Genomic DNA, 14,020 nt, shown 5'->3' on the forward strand with positions numbered 1-14,020 from the left:
GTGTGTGAGTTCTCAACTCATGTGATATTTGTTAAGAACTCATGGGGGCGTATGTTACGTTCCAGACGTCACAGTGTAATTATGTTAATTTTATTATGTGTAATTAATTCAGGAATTTAACGTCATGATATTTATCTTGGTATGTAATTTTATTATAATTCATGTTTGATCATTTGCTTACTATCATTTCATTACTTTGTAACTACGACTTGTAAACGAGGGCTGAATATCATAATATTAACTTAGATTCTTGCGACATTCGTTTAAATTTAACTTGCAGTAGATTTTCCTCTATCTTGCCACATCACCGAGGAAGAAGGAAGGACAAATTTAGACATCAACTTCTGGGAAAAGCGAGCACGTGTTCAAGCGTTGTAACGACAGCTACTGTATTTCGACCAGAATAATTCAAACTGATCACCGCCTATATTTTCAAAGGAGCGTCATGTTGCCATGGATACTGAGTGAAAGGGCTAATAGAAGAACAGTTAATATCATGGTTGGGACCCATCAACTTTAATATCTGGAGTGGGGAGAGACGTGTCAACTGATTGGACCACGTGTAGCGACCTGTAATTAGAGCCAGAGAAGGTTATAAAAGGGCGTGTTGGAGCTCTTGGCAAGGGATAGATTCTGGAATCTTAATTCTTCTATCTTGTATTTCGCATTAGGTCTGATAACTTGTCTTATGGTTGTTGTACCATAGTGGACTAGTGTGATAGTTCATCACTTCTACATTCATTACTTCGTTACCACGACGTGGTACTTAGGAATTTCTGAATGATGGGTGTATAGCCACTCTCATCAGGAAGTACGAACAGCTCTGTATTAGACCAGTTTATACCAGTCTAAGACAATAGGTAGTATTAAACTAGATAGAAATGAAACTTCAGTGCACATTTTCAGTAAAGTTGGAAGGATTATTAATTGAGTATCCTCTCCACATAACCCAAGGAGGTTTTTCTAACTATGACTTAGGGCTCATCTCCAATATATGGGATAGAGCATAAAAGGGAGTGATAGTTTCAAAGCCATCATCCAATTAGTGGTTGATGCAATTTGCAAGGCAGGAATGGTACTTAGCTGCAGATGAAGATATCTCAAAGACGACCGGTGATGTTCCAGCTACAAGGATGGAAGCTTTCCAAGGACCAGCAGAACAAGACTACATGGTGAGCAAGCGAGTTAAAAATATTGCAAGTTTTCGCGAAGTAGAGTCATTCAACTTTTTGTTAAATTCATTTCCTATTGTAAATTCAGTTCTCGTTAAACCGTCGTCATTTATATTCAATATAATAAATAGTATTTTCCTAGTTTACTTTAATCAATCTGCCTTAATTAGCCTTTTGATTTCTAATTCTCCTGCTTAATGATTAGTGCACTATCACCCCATCCCTGTGATAAGAGTCCGTCCAAGCTTGATTATAAATTTTTATCTTTAAGTCATCAACTTAAAAATTAGCGCCCTTAGCTTGCATGGTTGCATTTCTCGTTCAATTATTGTTCACCTAAGAGGGAAGGTCACATATGTATATCTCAGCTGATATTTATGTGATTGTTTTCCGGGGTGCCGGAATCTCAGCCAAACAACTCGCTGCACTGTGAGCAGGAATATCACGTCTCTGTTAAGTCTTCACCCCGGCTCCGTGGCTGAATGGGCAGTGTTGGCCTTCGGTTCAGAGCACCCCGGATTCGATTCGCGGCCGGGTCCGGGATGTTAACATTCGTTCGATATTTCCTCTACCGAGCAGAGTGGTAGCGCGTGTTAACGTGCTGTGGCTGTGGAGCCAAGTTCTGCGTTTGTGAGGCGAGTGGGTTCGAACCCTACCGTCGACTGTCCTGAGAATGGTTTTCTGTCGTTTCTTATTTTTACTTCCAGGCAAATCCCAGAGGATTCATAGGCTACAGCCGATCACCCAATTTCATTCATCATCATTCATTTCATCTTCATTAACTCCTGAAATGAGGTTGGCGTCGGGAAGGGCATCCGGCCGTAATACATGTCATATAGTATAATTTCATTACAACTCAGCCCCGACCCCGTATTAGGAGACTGGGCTAAGAGATAAACATACATAAACGGGGGAATTTCCTCTGGTTCATGGACTGATAATTTGTGCTAATTTCAACATCGGCATTCATCTATACTCGACATATCCATCTCTCTGGAAGAAGGCTATTGTGCTACCTCTTCTGAAAAGTCAAGCGCCTTCGAACGAGGGAGACTATCGTCCAATCTGTATTTTATCAGCTTTATCTAAAATCTTAGAATATGTAGTCCATACACAAATGCCTGAGTACCTTCGAACGCACAATCTCCTTAATCCTCTCCAGTCCTGTTTCCGACAAGGACATAAAGTAGTACAACTACAGCCTTACTTAAAGTGACTGAGAACGTTAGACAAGCAATAGACAGAGCACGATTCACAGTTCTGGTACTACTAGATTACAGTAAAGCTTTCGACAGCGTAGAGACATTGACATTTTACTTGTAAAACAAGGTTTTCCGTGGTTTCCCATTTTGACACCAGGCAAATGCTGGGGGTGTACCTTAATTAAGGCCACGGCCGCTTCCTTCCCATTCCTAGGCCTTTCCTGTCCCATCGACGCCATAAGACCTATCTGTGTCGGTGCGATGTAAAACAAATAGCAAAAAAAAATATATATATATATATGAAGGCTCTGCATTTTCCTCAGAGTACGATTGCTCGGATGCATTCTTATCTTCACGGACGTCAACAATGTGTGATAGGTAATAATGGAATCATTTCCTCGTGGCGCCATGTGAACAGAGGAGTTCCTCAAGGCTCTGTTCTTGGTCTTCTTCTTTTCGCACTCTTTGTGAATGACGTATCATCGAATTTAAGACACTGTAAATACCATATGTACCCTGACGATCATTAACTGTACACAGACTCTACAGTACGAGATCTTCAGAAAAATATCGACTTACTAAACCTTGACTCACAGGCTGTTAGTGATTGGTCTGCTGCGCACGGCTTGAAACTGAACCCTACAAAGTCGCAAGTAATCCTTCTTGGCCATCAAAGTCAGATAACAAGTATAACTAAATGTCCGTTGCCAAGAGTAATCCTTCAGGATGTTCCAGTTCCTTTTGTATCACAAGCGAAGGAACTCGGTGTTATCGTGGATGAACGGATGAATTGGTCTGCACATGTCTTACATATCTGTCAAAAAGTTTACTCAGCTTTACATTCTTTATATAAGTATAAACATATATTTCCAATAAAGCTTAAAAGGAAATTAATCGAAGCTCTTGTAATGTTGTAACTATTGTGATGTTGTTTTCAATGACGTGAGGCTGCAATTTTCCCTAAGGCTAGAGCGCGCTCAAAATGCATGTGTGAGATATACATGCAATTTAAGAAAATATGACCACGTGTCACCATCTTTCCTAAAACTAGAGTGGTCACGACTCCATGTTCGTCGTAACCATAATACTTTGTCTCTCCTCCATCGAGTTCTTACTACATCTTCCACATCTTACCTTTCTTCGCGTTTCCATTACTTCTCAAATGTTCATGACAGACATACAAGGGCTCAAACATCCAACCAGATCATCATCCCTCACCATCGAACTGCCGCATATAACAGCTCATTCTCGGTGTTTGCCGCAAGAGAATGGAATCGTTTAGCGGACGACGTCAGAGGAATACCAACTACAGTGTCATTTAAAAGAGCGTTAAGAGGTATAGCAGGATGCGAGTGAACCGTGTATTTCTGGTCTTCATTGATCGTGCTACTACAATATTATTACTAGCTATTATTATTATTATTTTATTATTATTATTATTATTATTATTATTATTATTATTATTATTATCATTATCATAATCATCAATATTGCTGTTTTATGTATATCTCACTGTGGTGGAATTATTTCAGTTATTTTATTTTATTGCGTAATTCCCCCCGTTTTTTCTCGAAAAATTTTCTTGAAAACACTAGGGAGGGAATTATGCGAGTGGTGCTTCTAGGCATTCAGAAAGGAAGGGAAACGATGTATTAGGTAAAAGTTATGTTTACGGTAATACCGATATGTGAAAAAAGTGGTACCTACCGGTATTTATTTTCAATTAACACAAAAGAATACCACGGTTTCATTAGGCTACAATGAAAAGCATCAATGCATTGTTTCATTGTTTCTTTTCTCTCACTACTCTGCGGCCTCACTTTCGTCACTATCATCACTATTTTCAGGCTCAGGTAACACATCATCTTCTTCACTTTCACTATTCCACAACATGTCGTCCTTGGAACCGTCAATGGCACAAGAAATTCCAGTTTTTTAAAAAACTCTTCTTAACAATATCGACACTAATTTTCTCCCACGCCCGGATTATCCACTCGCACATCGTCGGTATTGATGGCTTCCTTATCTTGCCTCCTGGAGTCAGCTGATGAGATCCCGCCGCCATCCATTCTGAATACAGGCGTCGAAGATGTTCTTTAAAAGGTTTATTGACGCTGACATCTAAAGGTTGAAGAATGGACGTTAAATCTCCAGGGATGATGACAGGATGGGACTTCATCAGTTTCATTTTCTCTTTTACAGCTTCCACAAGGTGACCCCGGAAACTGTCTAGGACAAGAAGGGACTTCTTTTGTAATAATGCCCCTGGTCGTCTTCCCCAGACTTTCTCCAACCAATCCACCATCAAATCTGCTGTCATCCAGCCCTTTTCTTGAACTCGTACGTGAATTCCATGTGGCGTAGTCTCCTTTGGTAATGTCTTCCTTTTAAAGATGACATACGGTGGAAGTGTATTGCCGTCTGCTGTAATGCACAACATCACTGTGCATCTTAGACGCTCCGCTCCAGTCGTCTTCACAAGGACACTTTTTGAGCCAGTTGGAGCAACGGTGGTGTTGTGCGGCATATCAAAAAACACTGGCGTCTGGTCAGCGTTACCAACCTGAGAGAGTAAATAGTCATATAGCTGTCGCACTTTTATTACGTAACGATGGAACTCGATTACCTCATCTGTGTAGTCTCGAGGTAAACGCTGGCACAAAGATGTTCTCCTCCGTAAACTGAGATTTTGCCGTCTCATAAAACGAATCACCCAACCAATGCTTGCTTTAAAATCCTTTCTGTCAATGTTGAGCGTGGCAGCTATCTCGCGAGCTTTGTTCTGAATCATTTCGTAAGAAACAGCACAACCATAATTCGGAAGTTCATTAACATAAGCAATTACACCATTATCAATTTCGGGATATTTCCCTGTTTTAGGCCCACGGAAATATTTTGAGCTTGCCTTTGCAGTCATAAGTTTATCTTTTTGTCTCCGCCAATACCGTATTGAATTAGGATCAACGGAAAAATGTCTTCCTGCAGCTTTCACTCCATTTGTATCGGCGTAAGATAACACATTTAATTTAAATTTTGCCGTGTAGTTTGAATATTTCGACATTATGACGACTTGTAACAAACTGACCTAGAAACACGTCTGCAACTTCGCTGTTCAAATTTACAGTATGTTGGGACAATGGAAACATTTTTATGTCAAGTACCGCTGTGTTTATTGTTGTCCATTATCAAGTCATTCGAAGGCCGCTCCAATAAGAAGAAACCGGGAGAGGGACTTATGCGCGATATTTAATAAAATAATTTTTAATGATGAAAAATCGTAGGGGAGGGAAATATGCGAGGGGGGAGCTTATGCGATAAAATACGGTAATTATGACTTTAATGTATTGTATACTAATTGGTTTAGTGTAAGAGAAGGCCCAATGGCCAATAAAGACATTTATCTATCTATCTATTCTAGGTAGGGCCCCATCATCACAGATGGTCAGGACGCCTATGGGTGTCAGTCTAAAAGACTTGCATATGGCTGCTCCGGAGGCCATACGCCATTATTATTATTATTATTATTATTATTATTATTATTATTATTATTATTATTATTATTATTTAGTATGGTCTTGTTTTGCATGGCGTGGCTCAGGCTCTAGAGCCTGCTATTATTCCCAACCATAATCATGATCATCATCATCATCATCATCATCATCATCATCATCATCATCATCTGTTGTTTACCCTCCAAGGTTCGGCTTTTCCCTCGGACTCAGCGAGGGATCCCACCTCTACCGCCTCAAGGGCAGTGTCCTGGAGCTTCAGACTCTTGGTCGGGGGATACAACTGGGGAGAATGACCAGTACCTCGCCCAGACGGCCTTACCTGCTATGCTGAACAGGGGCCTTGTGGAGGGATGGGAAGAATGGAAGGGATAGACAAGGAAGAGGGAAGGAAGCGGCCGTGGCCTTCAGTGAGGTACCATCCCGGCATTCGCCTGGAGGAGAAGTGGGAAACCACGGAAAACCACTTCCAGGATGGCTGAGGTGGGAATCGAACCCACCTCTACTCAGTTGACCTCCCGAGGCTGAGTGGACCCCGTTCCAGCCCTCGTACCATTTTTCAAATTTTCGTGGGAGAGCCGGGAATCGAACCCGGACCTCCGGGGGTGGCAGCTAATCACGCTAACCACTACACCACAGCGGCGGACCCCAACCATAATACACTGCTTAATTTCTGTTGAATTCCACAACATACTAAAAGTTATAGACTTATCGACTAAATGGGAAAACTTATCATCTAGCTCCTACGGTAATATTTACATGAAACCAATTTTAAGTACGAACAGCTAACTGGTGTAAGGTTGACATCATAACAGCTTAAACGTTAAACTATTGAGGCAGTCAAATGAAACCTATTAAACATCATTTTTTATAATCTTACAATATTGAATAATCCCTTTGTTTATATCATTTGACAATATTATTATTTATATATGGTTTACATTTTATTTGAGAGGTCCCGAATTTTTATTTTGGCAGGCGGCCTCGAATCACATTCGTTACACCTCTGGCTATATGTATATTTCAGCTGATATTTATGTGATTGTTTTTACTTTTCCATTATGCCTACACAATCGTTAATTTCCATTCCTTTATTCAAACATTAGTTCTCTTTCCACGTTTCAATCTCTATCCTGAAAAGTGACGGCTAACGTGGTTCTGGTGAAGTCCTGAACGGTAGCGAAGACGGAAATGATGAATCTTGGTACGGCAGAGCTGGCAAAGAGGCTTGCGGGTGAGAGAGGGATCCCTAAAGTCTAAAGGAAAAATCGAGCAAGTCTGGGAGCGGTATGGGGCATCCCCACCCTCCCGCCACCAGGCCATGGTAGTAATATATTAAGGTAAAGACCAAGTATTTGCCTGGCTGAAAATAGAAAACCACGAAAAACCATCTCCACGGCAGCCAACAGTGGGATAGACACACCATTTCTTGACAATCCGGCAGCAGTGCAGCATGTTATTATTATTATTATTATTATTATTATTATTATTATTATTATTATTATTATTATTATTATTATTATTATTATTATTATTATACGGAAGATTAAAGAGAAACCGCTAAAACCGCTGACGGTGCCATAATCAGACATACAAGGCATGATGAAAAGTGAGGTAGTTTGCCGTCTGTTTAGTCGACAGTTAATATTTGGGTCGCAACCGCTTCTGTGTGTTTATGGTTATCTTTATACTTTATTTCTGTATATATAAGTAAATGGCGTTCACTCCACTCAACCTAAACTATCGTTCCATGCTTCTGTAAATAACTGTTATGAAATATTTTTTCGCATGAGTGGACAAGCTGTTCGTGCGATAATTTCCACATCTCTCAGCTTCAGTTTATTTCCTGTCTCTGAAGTGAAATGAATTCACCAGGCTTCTTGATAAATAACATGTCAATTCAGACAGTACATTATTAGATTTAAGTATGTCTCATCATTTAATTTCCATTTACTTTTCCAATATGCACACACAATCATTAATTTCCTTTCCTTTATTCAAACATTAGTTCTCTTTCCACGTTTCATTCTCTATTTGTCCCATAATGGCTTCCCATACAAAATGTATTTTCCTCAATAGAATTGTTATTACTGTACATACAGTACATTTACCGTCTCACATAAGTCCAACCCCTCATTCCCGCCGTGCGAGAAGGGCAACGGCATGAGATAGAGGTGGGGGTAAAATACAGGGTCTTTTTAATGGCTCGCTCCATGTGTCAGGAGAACACGCACGGAAGGCGATAGCCGGGTGACTCATTTGCCGAGAAATTTACTGCTCTGAGTGGTGCTGCAGAAAAAAAAAAAGAAAAAAAAAAGACCCTGTACATCGGGGACCTTGTGTGACCTGAGGTAGCTACTGTAGCTGTGAAGAGCCTACAGGAATCCTGAAAAGTGACGGCTAACGTGGTTCTGGTGAAGCCCTGACCGGTAGCGAAGGCGGAAATAGTGAATCTTGGTACGGCCAGAGCTGGCGGAAGAGGCACCTCTGCTTTCCTGGTTAAATAGGGCAGCAACCACTGTCTTGTGGGTGAGAGAGGGATCCCTAAAAGCTAAGGGAGAGAACCCCTACCGAAAAATCGAGCAAGCACGGGAGCGGTATGTGGCAGCCCCACCCTCCCGCCACCAGGCCGTGGCAGTAATGTACCTTAAGGTACAGACCGTAGTGTAGTGGTTAGCGTGATTAGCAGCCACCCCCGGAGGCCAGGATTCGATTCCCAGCTCTGCCACGAAATTTGAAAAGTAGTACGAGGGCTGGAACGGGGTCCACTCAGCCTCGGGAGGTTAACTGAGTAGAGGTGGGTTCGATTCCCACCTCAGCCATCCTGGAAGTGGTTTTCCGTGGTTTCCCACTTCTCCTCCAGGTAAATGCCGGGATGGTACATAACTTAAGGCCACGGCCGCTTCCTTCCCTCTTCCTTGTCTATCCCCCACCAAGGCCCTACCGAGCTCGATAGCTGCAGTCGCTTAAGTGCGGCCAGTGTCCAGTATTCGGGAGATAGTAGGTTCGAACCCCACTGTCGGCAGCCCTGAAGTTGGTTTTCCGTGGTTTCCCATTTTCACACCAGGCTGTACCTTAATTAAGGCCACAGCCGCTTTCTTCCCACTCTTAGGCCTTTCCTATCCCATCGTCGCCATAAGACCTACCTGTGTCGGTGCGACGTAAAGCAAATTGTAAAAAAAGGGAAGAAAAATTATGGATCTGTTGAAACCCAAAATGCCAGGTAGCTTTCTTTTCTTCGAGTATTTCAATGTTTGGAGTCAGGTTCTAAGCACTGGTTAGTCTCAGACAGTTTTTGAGGTTAACGTCTGACATGGAAAAACAGATTTGGTGTTTCTAGAAATGAACTGTTCACACAGGTACGTAACACGAACATACTGATGATTTTGGAAGTCAGTTTCAGTAAGCTTGGGTTGAAGTAGAGAAGATTTTCGCAAGTTAGACTATATTTTTCTCGAATTTGCCGGTCACTTTGTAGAGCTGCTAACCTTACCTTCGATAACAGAGAAGGAGGGGCTGTAATGACGTAGCCGTAGGGACAAAAATACGGCGAGAAGGAATTAGCCCTGGGCTGCGTGCGGGACATGCTGCCAGCTATAGGCAAGTTGTGCAGGCCTGTTGTAGTATACTAGGGCTGTAAATAAAGTAGTGGCAATATTGATAGAGGGCCGGTGACCTAGATGTTAGGCCCCATTAGACAACAAGCAATATTGATAGAACGGAAAAATGAAATGAAATGGTGAATGGCTTTTATTGCCGGGAGTGTCCGAGGACGAGTTGGACCCGCCAGATGCAGCTCTTTTGATTCGACGCCGTAGGGGACTAGTGCGTCTTGTGAGGATGAAATGATGATGAAGACGACACACACATCCAGCCCCGTGCCAGCGGAATTAACCAATTATGGTTAACATTCCCGACCCTGCCGGAAATCGAACCCGGGACCCCTGTGATCAAAGGCCAGCACGCTAACCATTTAGCCATGGAGCCGGATGATAGAACGCAATATTTAATGAACTAACAAGGATTACATTCCTTCAGTATAGTCACCTGCAAAGTCTTACCTTTCGTCAAATGTCGGGAAGCCGTTGGGGACCATTGGTAAGGCGATCTCTGTTGATGACAGCAACGGAGCACCCTACTGCGCGGGGTATAGATGCCACGTCACCATATCGGCGGCCTCGGAGGGATTCCTTCAACTTCGGAAACAGGTCGAAGTCAAGCGAACTCATGTCTGCTGGGTACGGAGGATATTCCAAGACCTCCCAATGCCATCGTTGCAATAAGAGCTGGACATTGTTTGCAACATGACAACATGTGTTGTCATGCAACACGGTAGGGCCATCGTCTCGCAATAAACGTGTACGTTTGTGCTGCATACCCGGATGAAGATGTCGCTCCAGAAATCGGCAATAGTAGTCACTGTTGACGGTTTGTCCTTCAGGCCCAGCACGCGTAAGAACAACACCCCAGTAACACATCAGCATAAACTTCACCCGACTGGGTTCCTGTCGAAATTTATGTGGACGTGGCGAACCTGGGTGACGCCATTCAATCAATTGACGCTTTGATTCAGGCTCGTAGGCTCGTGCCCACGTCTCATCAATGGCGACAATACGCTGCAGAAATGCGTCGCCTTCGTTGCGGTATTTGTCCAGGTGGATGCCAGCCAGTGCATACCGGTGCCATTTCTGTACGTCGGTGAGTTGATGTGGAGCCGAACGGGACGCAATTTTCCTCATGTTAAGACATTTCTTCAGTCTGTGTCACACTGTTTGATGTCTGCGACCAACATTTACGGAATATTCCCAGACAGTCTGTCGATCGTCTACGGAAACGAGACCACTCACGAAGTCTATCTGACCTCGAGGAATGGACGGCTGACCTGCTAGATGCAAATACGCAGTCTCATTCCGACCCCGCACGAAACGCCTTGACCCATCGGAGCAAACGTCCTATACGGTAATACATTCTCGCCACAGGCTTAACGTAATCCTCGATAATATTCTGATGCATTTTTGCCACGGGCAACCTCGAGTTTAATCAACGAACGCTGATCACCTTTCGAAAACATGCTTTAGAGCGATGAAATCGACACTCCTCACTGCAACGCCACACAGCAACAACACTCCCAAATGGATGCCCGTCAAACGAACACTACACATCGACAACAGCGCCACCTGACCACTCCCATATCCTATTTGCGCATGTCCATTCTTCTGCGAATGTCCGGACTGCTTTATTTACAGTCCTCGTACTACTCAAAATGTAAATTGCAATGTTAAGGAGAAAGTGATCATTTGTGTTTTAGAGTTCTGGTAGATACACAACACCGTTTGCAGGCCCATTGGATTGTTGATACGGCACTCCTCGCGCGATTGGTCGCGAACGAACCACCTCCAGTATACGGAGCACAGTGGACTTAGTTAACTTGCAGTCTCAGAAGTGATCTCCACTCAACATGCCTCGCCAGCAGGGAAGAGCACGAAACCAACAACTGTTAGAGTTTGAGAGGGTTCAGATAATAATTGGTGTGTGAGACAATGGTTTATCTGTAACGAATGTAGCTGCACGCGTTACCCGACATGTATCCACGGTAGTTGCATGAGAGCAGTGATCAAATGACGGCACATATCCCCTCGTAAGCACATGGCCAACCTGACAGACAAGAGTGCAGGAAGATCATCACATCATTCAGATGGCCTAGAAGGATTCCCGAACAATGTCAATGGGAATTCGAGCAACTGTGGCATCTCACGTTACGTGACAAATAACAAATTGGTAATTGTTTGCGTTCAGGTGGCTTACGAGCCCGTGCCTGGCAGCAAGTGTTCCATTGACCCACAATGTCGACGTGGTAGGCTGGCCTGGTGTCGGAAAAATCGCGCTTGGCCGGCAAATGGCATAGTTTCGTATTCAGTGAAGAATAACCCTTTAATGTTAGTCACAACGATTGTCGCAATCATGTCGAAACCGACCGTATTAACCGAGAAGAACACCAGCCATTGTGGTCTCTGAGTCTAATATGAAACTGAAAATGGTGATTGTTGGGGGCCATGTTGACTACTCGACAATACAGTATGTTTATTCCAGATGAATCTGATAGCAAACGTAGCAAGTGGGGTGTTTCAGCAGAACAATATCTGAGTTTACACAAAACGCAATCTCCAGGGAAGCTCCATACGAAACCACAATTTTCTAATGGCCTCCCAGGTCTTTGGGCCTAAATCTCCATCGAGCGTATGTAAAAGAGGATGGGTAGACGACCGAACAACTCTCCACAGCTACTCACAATTGTCGAACAAGTGGCTCTCGCGTTACAGCAAAGGGTGCTATACCTTGTTTTATTTTTGGCAGACTCATTAACCATACACAGTTAAAATCCTTGACCCAGCTGGGAACAGAACACGGAGCCCTCCGAACCGAGGGCCTGTACACTGACCCTTCAGCCAGGGAGCACATAACTCCCTTAAAAAATTAAATGTTCATTTAGCTGATATTTTAAAATGTTATAATACAATTTAGGCTTGAAGGAACGAATATACTCTTGAATAACCCCTTTCCACAACGTAACGAAACAGCAGAATGCACAGTCTGTGCTTTCTTCAACAAAACAACAAGCAGCCGGTCAGAAAGGCCACTTCTTTACCATGTGAACGTAATGACTAGGTCTATCGGAACTTCTTAAGTATTCAGGTTTTATTTTTTAAATCTTGGATGCTTTTACCGGCATTATACCGGTATATCGTTGATGTACGTCCGTACCAGTATGCACGTCCTATTACGACATAATACCAGTATTAACGATGTATGGTTTCCTATAGCGGTACTGGCAAATACCGAAATAACAACGGCGTTTTGTTGATATTTTCTGGAGCAATACAATCTCTTTTCCTGACAGTACATCTTATATAGTGTTTTAATACTCTGTTTTTTTCTACACGGGAAATAGACGATGATGGTCTCTAAAATATTATCGGTAATTCAAGTTTTGGTACCTGCATTTTTTTTGTGTGTGTTTTGTAATATATATATATTGTATTCGGTCTGTTAAACCATGCAGCCAGCACTGTAGGTTTATTAACCACTGTATATATTACTTGTGAAACGACAAGGTATAGCATCCTTTATTTTTTTATTTTTGGCAGACTCATTAACCATACAGTTAAAATCCTTGACCCAGCTGGGAACAGAACACGGAGCCCTCCGAACCGAGGGCCTGTACACTGACCCTTCAGCCAGGGAGCACATAACTCCCTTAAAAAATTAAATGTTCATTTAGCTGATATTTTAAAATGTTATAATATAATTTAGGCTTGAAGGAACGAATATACTCTTGAATAAACCCGACTCTCTTTCTTTCTTTCTTTCTTTCTTTCTTTCTTTCTTGGAAGTGTGACTTTTTCTTCTTTCACGCCAATGTAGGTATCAGGGTGCGATCTTTAGGATAAACGGAGTGAACAACAGCCCATGCACTCAATGAACATAGACCATAGGTAATCATACATTTGTCCGGCTCCATGGCTAAATGGTCAGCGTGCCGGCCGTTGGTCACAGGGGTCCAGGGTTCGATTCCCGGGAGGGTCGGGAATTTTAACCACAACTGGTTAATTTCCCTGGCACGGGGACTGGGTATATGTATCGTCTTTATCATCATTTCATCTTCATCACGACACGCAGGTCGCCTACGGGAGTCAAATCGAAAGACCTGCATCTGGCGAGCCGAACTTGTCCTCGGTCAGTACCGGCACTAAAAGCCATACGCCATTTCATCATACATTTAAAAGATATGACAGTGACAAAGGCTAGCGAACAGTTTCCATGCACCCAGCTGGGAAACTTGGTGTGATATACCACTAGCCAGAAAGGGAAATACTCGTAGACCTTGGAAATATGGGATATCGAATCCTCTGTCGGTCATCTTTGAAGTGGTCTTCCAGGGTTTTCCATTTCTTCTCCAGATAAACACCTTTTTTTCAAGTCCACGACCTCTTTCTTAAAATTTGAATTGCCGGGCTGAGTGGTTCAGACGGTTGAGGCGCTGGCCTTCTGACCCCAACTTGGAGGTTCGATCCTGGCTCAGTCCGGTGGAATTTGAAGGTGCTCAAATACGTCAGCCTCGTGTCCGTAGATTTACTGG

The 14,020-nt window shown here is 42.9% G+C and overlaps 1 protein-coding gene across 1 annotated transcript in view; it reads right to left on the reverse strand.

The window, feature by feature from the left end:
• Window positions 1–14,020, reverse strand: part of LOC136863206 (lipase member H-A) — a 286,766-nt gene that overhangs the window by 265,946 nt on the left and 6,800 nt on the right. The gene's annotated exons all lie outside the window — the stretch shown is intronic.

Source organism: Anabrus simplex, chromosome 2 (assembly GCF_040414725.1).
Source record: "Anabrus simplex isolate iqAnaSimp1 chromosome 2, ASM4041472v1, whole genome shotgun sequence".
Lineage (NCBI taxonomy): Eukaryota > Metazoa > Arthropoda > Insecta > Orthoptera > Tettigoniidae > Anabrus > Anabrus simplex.